Below are 14,460 nucleotides of genomic sequence, written 5' to 3'. Positions count from 1 at the left end.
CAAGTTTTACAATCTCAGAATTATGATTTTGCAAACTTATGTTTTGAATACTCTCATCAAAGACATGACACTTACGTCATGAAATGAAGGATATTGCCGTGTATAGATTTTGTTTAACTCAAACCAATTTGAATTGAGATCGGTACTCTCCTGTGATATTTGCATTTATCGAACTAATGTGTACTTATCACTCAAAGCATATTTTTTGTAACGTGTGGCAGTCGTCAAGGTGTTATATCCATTCCAATCAAAACAAATGATTTTACAAATGTTTATGTAAATGTAGCATGTATACAATTAAACGCACGTTGATAAAAAGATCCAACTAAAACTGGACATTAAATGATTATGTAAATAAACGTCATCTCTAGATAACATATCATCAAAGATCCATTACCTGTTTTAACCAACACAACACTAAATGACATACATGAAGCTACATATGATATTGACTAACAGTTTGTTCTTTTACTAAAACTTTGAAGTTTATTTAAAACGCTTTATTATACATTACAAAACACTTATTAAAATAAGTTTGTCTTACTCTAAAAAGAATTCAAATATGCATTTACAATTCAACAGAAGTATTGATTGCATGCTATTAAATTAAATGACATAAAATATGGAGTTCTGTTTACAGTTTAATCAAATTAACGATCTTCATTCAATTCATTGTTAAATTTCAGCGCCAAGTTTGTCAGTCTGCATATATGATTCTTAGCCATACATCAAAAACAACAAAAATTAAAAATAAGCAAACAGTGAAAAACGTTGTTATTGATCTTAGAATTTTATCTAAAGCTATACTAACATCTCTCCAGTTTACCTTCGGTGTCATATTTTCGTCTTTCGCAGCTTTTATCTGGTTTTCAGAATTAGTTTTGTCATATTCTTGATCATAAATGTCCATCATTTTAGTACTACATGTATCTGTATTTGGTGTGTTCAGCTTTGAAGTGGTATCGAAGTCTATTGGACGCGTTTTGTGTCTTTTGAGTACAATCAAAGTAATTCTGTTAAGAAAATTCGGAACCTTCTTCGTAGTTGAACGATGATACAGGAAAATGGTTATTATTATACCAAGTACTATCAAGCAACTATATATCAACTCTAAAAATACAAATATATTAAAATAAGAGAGTTCATTATCTGTTGATGGTAGAACTTCAAGAACCGTTGTCAAAAAAACAATTAACATTAGTAAAAGACTTGTTCCAAATGACAATCGTTCACCAGATTCAATAGGAACAAAAAACGACAGTCCATTCACCACAGTTATGATCATAATGGGAAACACCAAATTTGTTACACAAAATATTGGTTTTCTTGACAAAATCACCGCAAAATTTACCTCAGAAAAGTTATCTTCCCAATTGCTTGTGACAACAGATGAAATAGTCCATTCAGAATTGGGATACGTATAGTCATTCACAACATCTACATCAGGTGTTTGTAAATTAATACCTTGATAAGCATCAATGGTCACCACAGTAATATCACAAGTATGCACATCTAAAGGGTAAAATGTCACATCCGTCTTACAAGTTGTCTGTAACACTGCTAAACACGTCATGATTGCTTCACCGGTACGTTTGTAAGTAACGTATGACATTTCACTATCTAGTGTACTTAGGAACTGGTAGACAGAGGCAATATTTGCTATGTTTCGAATATATATCTTCGGAAGCCATACATTGTGCATACCAATCTTTGTCACATTTATATCTACGTAACCGGAGTTTCGCCACCTCGATTCAATAATTTCGTCTCTCCATTTAATAATAAAAGCTGCACTAAATGTCATGATTCCAGATACAGGATGAAAATCAATAACGGAGTTTAGAAACAACTCTAAGATAACGTCGACAGACTCAGTTTGATTGAAACGTGGAGTCAGTATCCTGGAATAATGTGTCATTAAGAACGCATGTAAATTTTGAGCATCGTCGTATCCAGACCTTGCTGTCCCTGAGATTTTCACAACATTAGCAACAAACAGCAAAATAAAGATTGAAAGTACTTTTGGTTTATCTGTGTTTGATGACATTTTAGAATAATAATCTAGCAAAACTATATGCTCAGAAAACTGTACTGACGGTCTTATATAACTGATGCATGACATCATCAGAATATATTAGATTTTGTTCACAAACGATTTTGTCAGGGATTATGTTGACTTAATCCAACTTTAATGGAGGTAAACATTAATTGTTCACAGTTCTATTGCTGAATAAATATAATCAATGCTTCCTTTTGTTCCTATTGGATTTCTGTTATTTAAAATAAAATAATGCAGTTCTATATCTTTAATGAATTAAACAAAAGGAAGAAAAGATAAGTTAAAAATCAAACAAACAGTTAACAAAGACAGTCAAACAAAACAAAACAAACTTAAACAAACTCCTCCCATAAAAAAATAATTAAAAACAATCAATTTGAAAGAAACCGTCATACAAATGAACCCCCTTTAGAGATCATTATAATTTATATATTTACTATAATTCATACTTACAAGAACTAAACAAAAATGAGCAATCGAAAACAATTAACAATCAACAACAAAATAGACATAACTTAAGACAAATCAAGACAGATAGTATAAAAAATAACAGAATAAGAGAAAATACATAAAGGGCACCCATTTTGGTTGATCCACATGAATATGGTTCAAAACCTAACCTCTAGAAAAATATTCATATCAAATTTGGTTGGTTGATACTGAAAATGATGATCAAAGCGTTGAAAATTAAGAAAACAATTATGCATGAAATAAAAGATTAAAATATGAAATTAAAGAATGATATCGCAAATAAACAGCCAACTGACATTTTAATCATGTTCATAAGACTTATTTGAATATCTTATAAAAGTAAGATGAGGTATGATTGCCAATGAGACAATACTCCAATATTTTCGACGTAGAAGTTAACAACTACAGGTCACTGTACGGCCTTCAAAAATGAGCAAAATCCATACCACATAGTCAGCTATAAAAGACCCCGAAATGACAAATGTAAAACAATTCAAACGAGAAAACCAACAGCCTGATCGTATCAACAAAACAATGAACGAAAAACAATTATGATATACAAAAGACAACCATTGAATACAAGACTCCAGACTTAGGACAGGCATATACAGAATGTTGCGGTGTAAAACATGTTTGCTAGAACCAAACCTGCCTCCAACAGGGGAACATTTTCGATGCTTATAGTTTCGATTTATCTTTCACCGATCAAGATTCAGTAGGAAGAGATTGATATCTGAAAATTTAGTTTAACCCCTTGCCTACATGCTTAATCTCAGCTTATTCTGTGTGTGCCTATCCCAAGTCAGGAGACTTTAATTCAGTTGTTGTCTCTATATCAGATTTGTTTTAATTTGTGCTAATCTAATGAGTCAATCAATCGCAACTGATTGATCATTATTATTTTCTTTTGTTGTGGAGTTAAACGACTGTTCCAGGTTAAGGAAAGGTTGAGCGCTTATTTACAACAAGTCAGAAATCGTCCTTTAAGGTCAATAAATACCATAATATGTCAGTTGCTGGTTTCTGTCATATTGACATTTAAGATCATGTATTGTTGATAATTTTCGATGTTTCTTGCCTCAGATTATCCATCACAGATCGAGATTCAAACGGAACGGATTGAGATTTCAAAACCTAGTTTAACCCCTCACATTTTTATGTTCTTGTTGGAAGTCAAGAGTCATGTCAATGGTTGCATTTTGTTTTATCTTAATATGTTTAAATTTGTCATTAAAGAATTCGCTGTTTCTGGGAAATAATTTTAAGTCCGCGTTTAATTAATTAAGAACTGATTTTTGGACTATTGAAAAAGACAACTATACACACAGTGTTTTGTCTTTTTTGTTTGAGGTCTAATTGACATATTGCTAATAAAGGAACCATTTAGGGTTAGGGCTTCATTCTCGTGAAGAATCTAGTCTGTTGGGTTTTGTTATGTCTACAGATTGCTGTTTCTTTTGACAATTAGGGAATTGGGTTTTTGATAGTCTCTTTAATATTATATGTATTTTGTAACCTCGGTGGCTCTTTAAAGCTCGACATATTATAAAGGAACTCATCTTTTATTGAAGACTGCATGTTTCATCACTTCAATGAGCATCCTCATGGGGTTTTGGATTATGTGATTACTTTGTCGTTTTTATAGTGATTATTTGATAACCAGACCAAATATTTCATGATAATTTGATTATTTGATAATCTAGGACTGTATTTTTGATTATTTGATTATATTGTTTAAAAAAGTAATTAATGATTATGTGATTATATTGGCAAATAATTTGTGATTATGTGATTACCTGGACACCCCATGAGGGGCCTCTTCAATGTTTGTCTTACCTTTAGAAGAATCAGTTTGTATTATAATATAAATTCGTTATCGCTGTGATGAAAATGAAATGGCTGTAAATGTATAAAAAAAACCAAATGTGTATTGGTTCGAAACAAAAACATCAACCTTGATGTAGCCGTTAAGGGCTACGATACAGTTCTGATCCCATGGTGAATTTTTGATGAAATTTTGGATACAAGCTATTATTTACCTGGTCAATTCAAATATGTAATAAGAAATATGACTTCAAGTGGTACTTTTAGACACATTTACTTGGAATTATGGTTTCTTGGAAATGTCTATCCTTTTGAATGACATACCTAACTTTTTTGTTTCAAAAGATAAACGCAAGCGGACTTTTGCAAAAAACATTTGTAATATCTTCTCTACAGAAGTGTGTTTTGAATTTGTGTAACACTTTTTTAGAGATAATTCCTTTATTCACATTTTCATTATTTTAGTCAAAAAACGGCATTTTTTGCTATATATTTATCTGATTTAAAAAAAAAAAGTCATCGGTGATTGTTTATAAAAAATGGCAATAAATACAAGCTTTCTTACTAAAATCATTACTCTAGCAGATTTTGACAGCAAGGTCTTAGACTAGATCATTCACCTGCTGATACATCACTTGATAATATACATTGTAGCATCATCATCTGGCGATATAGCACCTAAGATGGTAAATTTGATTTGCCTCCCTTTCCACAGAAGCTAAAGTTTGCAGAGACAATTTGAAATATGGAATTGCTAAAAATAAACAATTCCGTTGTATAATAGACAAGATGTGCACTTCCACAACCATTGTTTAATTCAATTTACATTCACAAATGTATTTTTCACAAAAAGATCTGATATATCTTTCTTTTTTTTATCGTTTTAACGATATTTGAAAAAAAATATCGGGATTTATTTTAAAATTATTTCTAAATTATAAGTATTTTTCGTTGTCTTTATATTATCTCCTTTATATTTAAATATTATGTAAACTATAGGGTAAAAGACTTAAATGTAGATTTCAGTTCTATATATGTTTACGTAACTAAACAAAGGATGATGCCTACTCTGCCATATCCAGGAATGACGGTCTGGATGGGGTGTTTATATCCTACACTATAGCCACACTATCGATAAAACATCATACAAAGTATGTCCAGTGCACGATGTTTTATCGATACGGTTAACATCGCGATTGACAATAGCGTATCAACATATTGTTTATATTGTATACCGAGTCTTTACCCTTCTGTTTATATCGTTTACATCGTAGACATCGACATGTTGACAATATCGTGTCAACATCGTATTTATATTGTATACCGAGTCTTTACATATGTTTTTACATCGTAGATATCGCGGTGTTGACAATATCGTGTCTATATTGTATACTGTGTCTTTACCTTTGTGTTTTTATCGTTCACATCATCAACATCGAGATGTTGATAATATCGTGTCAACATCGTTTATATTGTAAACCGAGTTAATACCTTTAATTACCATCGAGATGTTGACAATATCGTGTTATCATTGTGTTTATACCGTATACCAAGATGTTGTGTTTACATCGTTCCCATCGTCAACATCGTGTTTATAATGTATACCGAGTCTTTACCTTTGTGTTTACATCGTTTGTTGATCAACTTGTAAGAAATAGAAAAAAAAGGTTCAAGTGTAAGTCCCGTAGTGAAGCTTATGTTAATGAAAATACCTTCAAAAAATAATGAGTAATTCAATAACTTATATTAATAATAATTTCGTTTATTGTGTAATTGTGTAATACTTATGAATTTGATTGTGTTCATTTGCTATTTATCTGTAAACGTTTTGTGCATAAGAAACTAATGGATTAAAAAAAGTAATGCATTTAATTAAAATACTCATTTTACATTCATATAATAGCTATGTTCTTTAGGCATTTTTACCTTCAAGTTTTTGCAAAATATAATTGATTTTTGTTTACACTTTTGAAATTTGATATATAATTGTTTGATGAGCAATAATCGAAAAATTAACAAGGAAAATCGACTTTAATTGACAATAGCTCCTATAATTAGTCATAAATGTTCATAAAATATAAATCATGTTGACACGACATTGTTAATATCGCGATGTAAACGATGTAAACACAATATCGCTACTACAGTGTAAACATCGCGATGCTATCGATGTAAACGATGTAAACAGTATAAAAGAGTTCTTACAATGTTAACGATGTTGACACGATATCGTGTTAACATTGTTAAGTCGCGATGTCGACAATATTGTTTTTACATTGTGCACTGGACATGAATTTTTGACATTGTGCACTGGACATGAATTGAATAATTCGTTATATAATTCGTTATTGTGTAATCATTATGAATTTCATTGTATTCATTTGCTATTTATCTGTTAAAATTGTGTGCATAAGAAACTGATAAATTAAAAAAAGGCATATAGTAGCGATATTGTGTTTACATCGTTTACATCGTTTATATCGGAGTACCCGGAGAAAACACAGACCTTAGGCAGGTAAAATGGAAATCTAAGCTAGAATAAAAAGAATATTTAAAATAATGGTGTGTTAAAATACAAGTGATTGGTGTTTGCTTTACGCAGTATTAGTCCCAAAAGGCTACATCGCAGCGATGCTAACATACAAAGAATTGAGACTATTTGACAACATGAAAAGAAAAACAAATGACCTAAATAAGGTAAGGAATAACAAAAAATTATTGATTAATTGGTTGATTGATGGCGTTTAATGCCACATTAGTTTTTATTAGTGAAGGAGACCGGAGTACCCGGAGAAAACACAGACATTAGGCAGGTAAACTGGAAATCTAAGATAATTAAGATTAGATTTAGATTCATCTCAACGAGAACTCACAAAACTCAGCGTAGACAGGCTTGTGATAATTGCCATTGAATTATTTAATAATTAGATCATTCGACAAAAGCCCCTACAAATTTGGAGAACCCCCTCTTGCCAACAAAAATATTATGAATACAGCAGCTAGAGGTGGTTGTGTCTGTAAGACACGTTATTTTCCTACCTAGGGTTATAATAAATTCCATAATTTATGATAATTAATTGAAACACAAGTTTTGTTGTTTTTCCTTTCAGACTTAATGGCGCGAGTTCGGCAAAGTTTACAGGGGGTATAAAATGTGAATGTAATAATAGAAAAACAACAAGTGCAATAGCGCGTTAACAATTGTTCTTGTTCTTGTGATTGCATGTACGAGGATGTGGATGGGGTTTACAGAATAGAGAATAATGGGCAAACATATAAAGAATAGTTGTGTAAAAAAGTAAAGAATAAGGTAAAAAATATACAGATTGCAGACATTTAATATTAACGGAATAACGAAATTGTGCGTTTCCTGCACACAAAATTTATTATTGATAATTGACAATAGACTAGTAGTTCATATGGTTTACAATGTCGAAATGATCGTAATCGGAACAGAGTTCAGACCAGGATAAGTATTGAAAACAAATAGCACTACAATAGAAGGGAATTGCAGAGAAAATTGTTTCTTTCGCCGGCATAATTCCTCCGTCTTGGGTTTCAATACTTAGATAAAAATGCACCATCAGACACCTGCAAAATTCCTGATTTACTATGGCATTGAAAGACGTAACATGACCATTTTCATCATATAAGAGTCAAATTTTTAAGATCCATTATTCATCACAATTTGAAATAACAATTTATTGGAAATGGCAAGAAGACGGATGCTCGAGGACAGATGATATTGTCTTTTTTTTCTCGCAACAACAATAAATTATGATACAGGTAATTGATATCATCTGTAGAAGTCGTATAAAACATATCTGACATCGTACACGACAAATAGGATGTTATTACTCAGTCTTGTGAGTTTAATTCAGCCTCTGGTTATTAGGGTTAATTTGTCCCATGTTTACCTTTGGCATTGTTCCTTTTTGTTTGTCTCTGCATTTCTGTTTTTCTAGACCGACTCTTTGGTTTTGATCTTTATTTTATATATAATTACAATTGTTTCAAACTGACACTTTTTGGAGTATTTTAATGCTATGAAATGATACGAAAGAAAGACTGTTTATTCTTCCGGAGCACATGAGATCGCCAATCTGTGTTTGTTGGGTTTTGTGTCTCTCAGTCTTTAGTTGTCTATGCTGTGCTATGCAAACTTGTTTGTCTGTTGGTTGTTTTTCCTTTTTTGGCATGGCATTGTCAGTTCGTTTTGACATATGTGTTAAAATATCCCTTTGTATTGTATTTAAGGAGTTCCTGGAAAACTTGATATCTTGAAATATTTCTGGGCCTCCATAGTTTCATTTCATGACATCCTGCGATATTTTAGGACCTTTACAATTGGAATCAGGACCTCCAGTTTTTCCTGAAAACGAATTGTGGAGGTCCTTAAATATTTCGGAAGGTCATCAATGATTTATGGATATCCTGAATTTAAATTATGGAGGTACTGAAATATTTTAGAATATCCTGAATTACAATAATTTTGACCAATTCCGTGCGTCAGGAATGATTGCGCATTACAAAATTTTTGAATTTACTACCAATAAATATAAAAAAGACAACAGTAGTATACCGGTATTCAAAAGTCGATTTATGGATATCCTGAATTTAAATTACTGCCATATTTTCTAACTTGGTACAGGACATTTTTAGAAAAAAATGTAGGTTAAACCTGGTTTTTTGGCTAATCAAACCTCCCGCTTATATGACAATGTTAAAAAAATATCGCTAAAATGACAACAATACGTGACAGAAATACAGCACAAACACACGCAAGAACACTAATCACAGAGAAACGCACAAACAAATAATTTAATGGCCGACACAACATGCAAACCGCAGGACATCACAAACAGTGACGCACTTACGTTATGAACATGCAATCTCGAACTTTATATAATTATTTTCACAATACCAGTCCAAACAATTTTCATGGCAATGATGGTATTAAAAGGCAATTTTATAATTATTTGGACTACAAACGATCAAACATAACACATTATCCAACCGAAATCATAACAGAAACATCAACAATAATTACATGAATGTTGGATGTACAAAATATTGAGACACGTCGTATAGCAATGCAAATTCACAATCGGTATAACAGTCACGTTCGGTTCTTAGCAGACAGACAACATAGATGTTAAATCACAATCTAAGACGTGGAAAAAATGTCATTAGTTAGTTTAGACACAGACACATCGTATAGATCAACCAATTCGTGATGGTGTCCATAACGGAGTGTCATTTTTAATCTTTCCTCCTTATAACTCTGTTGGAGCAGTTTCTGCGTAAGGAGCATACTCCTGTATATTAAGTCAGTATAGTGTGAACATGCACCAGCATAACGTATCAATTGAGATATGCAAACATCATACGACGGAGCAGAGGGTATGTTACTGCTGAGAAATGGGAAATTGATAATTGGGAAGTTGAAATCATCCTGTTTTTCATAGATTTTAGTGTGAAGTCATCCATCTGTGTCAATATTGAAGAAAAGATCAAGGTATGAAACAGTTCTTTTTGTATCAGTACTATCCTTAATTTCAAGTTCACTGGGATATATGAGATGTAAGTACTGACTGAAATATGGGTTATTCAGTGATAGGACTTCATCAATATATCTGGAAGTAAAATAAAAGAATTTCGCAAGATGCTTTTTTCTTTTTGTCTTTCAGACGGTTCTGAATGAATTCTGCTTCATACGAGTACAAAAACAAATCGGCCAGTAGGGGTGCACAATTAGTACCCATTGGAATACCGACTGCCTGTTAAAATATAAATCCTCCAAACTGAACAAATATATTGTAGATCAAAGAGTCCAGCATTTTGATAATATCATCTTCAGTATATTATAGAATCAGTGTGGTTCTTCGAAAAATAAGAATTATTATAACCCAAAACAAGAAATTTATATCTACGATACCCATTTTTATAGAAAATGCTCTGTTTGATGAGATGGCGAAGTCGATCTTCAATTGAGCATGGGGATAGTAGTGTAAAGCGTAGAAAAATCAAAAGTTTTAATGTTGCTGCAAAATTGCAGAAATTGTGATCTAGCAGTAGATCTTTAGAATTTTTAAGAATCCACATCTGAGTGACACCACTGGTTGAATATATTTCATCACAATATTTTTAAAGGCCATCTTTTACTGTAGAAAGAATAGTAGTCAGCACTTTAGAAAGATGTTTAGTTGAGCATCTTGATGATCCAGCTATGTATCGTTCTTTATAAGGAGTTTTGTGAAGTTTTGGTATCCAGTATAGTGACGATAGATTTTCTTCAATTTCTTTGATGTTAATACAAAGAGAAAGAAGGACAGATTTGTGATTTTGTAAAATTTCATCCTTTATAAATGATGTTAAAGAATATGTAGGAATACCAGTTTTGCTGTTTATTCCAAGCTCTTTTGTCAGACATTCCAAGTGATGGTTTTTACATATGAAGACAATATCATTGGAGGCTTTATTTGCTGGAAAAACGACATATTTGTTATGCAAAGATGAAAAAGCATCCACAACCTCCGGGTTCTTGAATGGGTTAGAATGACGTAACATTTGTTATTGGCAGACACTTTGGCAGACACTTTGTTCTTTTTCTGAAACCTTGAAACTGATACTAATTGCTTTGTTGTACATTCATTACCACTTATTGAATTAAGTGCGTCATTCTCTCAAAGATATTCAAATATGTATTTACAAGGAGTATTGACTGCATACAAAGAACCAACTTTTAAATTAAATAACATAAATTATGGAGTTCTGCTTTAAAGTGTAATCAAATTTACTATCTTCTTTCAATTCATTGTTAAAACAACATCGCAAAGTTCGTCATTCTGTATATTTGATACTTAACCATACATAAAATACAATAAAAATTAAGAATATACAAACAGTGAAAAACGTTGTTATCGTTCTCAGAATTTTATCTAAAGCTATACTAACATCTCTCCAATTTACCTTCGGCGTCATATCCTCGTCTTTCGCGGATTTTATCTGGTTTTCAGAATTAGTTTTGTCGTATTCTTGATCATAAAGGTCCATCATTTTAGTACTATCGTTATTTGGTGTTTTTAGATTTGAAATGGTATCTACATCTTTTGGAAGCATTTTTGGTCTTTTGAGAACAAACAAAGTAATTCTTTTAAGAACATTCGGAACCCTCTTCGTAGTTGAACGATGATACAGGAAAATAGTGATTACTATGCCAAGTACTATCAAGCAACTATAATTCAACTCTAAAAATACAAATATATTAAAATAAGAGAGTTCATTATCTGTTGACGGTAGAACTTCAAGAACCGTTGTCAAAAAAACAATTAACATTAGCAAAAGACTTGTTCCAAATGACAATCGTTCACCCGATTCAATAGGAACAAAAAATGACAGTCCATTCACCACAGTTATGATCATGACCGGGAACACTAAATTTGTTACAAAAAAGACTGGTTTTCTTGACAATACGACCGCAAAATTGACCTCAGAAAAATTATCATCATTCCAATTGGTTGTGACAACAGATGAAATAGTCCATTCAGAATTGGGATACGTATAGTTAATTTCAACATCTACATCAGTTGTTTGTAAATTAATACCTTGATAAGCATCAATGGTTATCACAGTAATATTACAAGTATGCACATCTAAAGGGTAATACGTCACATCCGTCTTACAAGTGGTCTGTAACACTGCTAAACAGGTCATGATTGCTTCACCGGTACGTTCGTAGGTAACGTATGACATTTCACTATCTAGTGTACTTAGGAACTGGTATACAGAGGAAATACTTGCTATGTTTCGAATATATATCTTCGGAAGCCAAACATTGTGCATACCAATCTTCGTAACATTTATATCTACGTAACCGGAGTTTCGCCATCTCGATTCAATAATTTCATCTCTCCATTTAATATCAAAAGCTGCACTAAATGTCATGATTCCAGAAACAGGATGAAAATCAATAACGGAATTGAGAAACAAATCTAAGATAACGTCGACAGACTCAGTTTGATTGAAACGTGGTGTTAGTATCCTGGAATAATTTGTCATTAAAAATGCGTGCAAATTTTGAGCATCCTCGTATCCTGAAATTTCTGTCCCTGAGATATTCATTACACTAGCGACAAACAGCAAAATACATATTGAAAGTGTTTCTGGTTTATCTGTATTTGATGACATTTTAGAATGATAAAACATTCAAGACATATGCAAAAAACTATACAGACGGTCTTACATCATTTTAGAATGATAAAAAATTCAAGACATATGCAAAAAACTATACAGACGGTCTTACATCACTGATCCATGACAATATCAGAATGTACTAGATTTTGTTTACTAAAGATTTTATCAAGAATAATGTTGACTTAATCCAACTTTAATGGCCGTAAAAGCTTTATTGTTTAGTGTTCTATTAGTATAAATGTATTCAATACTTCCCCTTGTTGCTAATGGATCTCTGTAACTAAAATTAAACAAAATGCAGTGTTAGATCTTTAATGATTTATACAAATGGAAGGAAACGCGAAATTGACACCCAAACAAACAAACAAACTTAAACAACCTTAGACAAAATAAAGCCTCCCCACCGCAAAAAAAAAAAAAAAAAAAAAATTAAAAACAATTAAATGAAAGAACTTGGTTAGGTTGGTATTGAAAATATAATTTAAGTGATCCAAATCAATATAACAATTATGCATAGATAAAGATTGAAAATATGAAATTACCGGATTATATAGCAAATTAACAACAATCAACAGATCTCATTATATGTATAGTCTTATTTGTTTATCTTGATAGCCTACACACAATTTGTAAACAAAAATCGTCCTTCTATTGCCACATAAGCTGTAAGATGTCATTTGATAGTTTTTGTCATATTTGCATTTTCGATCCTACACTGCTGATCTTTTTCGATGCGTATAGTCTCGTTTTATCTATAACAGATCGAGATTCAAAGAGAAAGGATTGAGATATCAAAACCTAGTTTAAATCTTCGTGTTTTGATTTTCTTTTTTGGAATGCAAGAGCCTTGTCAATGGTTGCATTTTGTTTTAAATTATGATTAAATTGTTATTTGGGAGTTCGTTGTTCCCGAGAAATCACTTTTAGTCATTGTTTAATTTAGTAACAACTTGTTTTGATTATTGAAATAGACAACTATATACTGACCTATAAATGTCTTTTAAGTTTGTTGTCTTTTTTGGTTGCTGTCTCATTGATATATAACATATTAAGAAACCATTGATGGTTAAGAAATTGTTTCATCCTATTACATGTTCCTGTACCTGTACGACATGAGATATATCGTCAGTTGGTTTTTGTTGAGTCTAAATATTGTTGTTCCTTTTTTATCATTTGGGAATTAGATTTTGTTGGCAGGTCTTTAGTAATCTCTATTATATTATCCGCAGGGGCTCTTTAAAGCATATTGTAAAGGAACTCATATGTTATTTAAGACTGTATGTTTTCTCACTGTGATATGTGTCTTTTTTTTAGAAGAATAAATTTTCATTATAATATAAATTCTTCATTAAACTCCTATAAAACTGGTATAATTATGGCCATATGGATTTTTTTAAATCATAAAAGGATAGAAATAAATCCTGACGTGTTTAATTATATACCGATATTATAGGTATCTCTATTGTAATTTACGGAATAATAGAACTAGTGTATACATTAAATCGTATAATCTGCCTCTGCGAATGCTTATCATAATATTTTTTTTTTAATAATTTAAGCACTATATATGTTATTGTGAAATACAAAATTTACATATTAAGTAAAACACTGAATAATTTGTAGGAAAACATTTTTTCATTGGTGTCATTAAAATAAAACGGTAGTAACTGTCTACAAAAAACCAAAGACAATGTCTATGGGTTCAAACAGAAACTTTCAGGCATTCTCAATGAAACTTTTGATGCAGCCATTAATTAGGAACACATTAAGGAAGTCCCTGTGAAACAATTCCTAGTATTGTTGTTGCTGTTTCTCTGTCTCGGTCTGATCGTTTCATTTATGTTCTCCAAATGGTAATTCTACAATTTGCATTTCCAAGGCGAATAACTATATACTTGAATCGCAATATA

The sequence above is a fragment of the Mytilus californianus genome, unplaced genomic scaffold (genome assembly GCF_021869535.1).
Source record: "Mytilus californianus isolate M0D057914Y unplaced genomic scaffold, xbMytCali1.0.p SCAF_1, whole genome shotgun sequence".
Classification (NCBI taxonomy): domain Eukaryota; kingdom Metazoa; phylum Mollusca; class Bivalvia; order Mytilida; family Mytilidae; genus Mytilus; species Mytilus californianus.
This window is presented reverse-complemented; position numbering follows the sequence as displayed.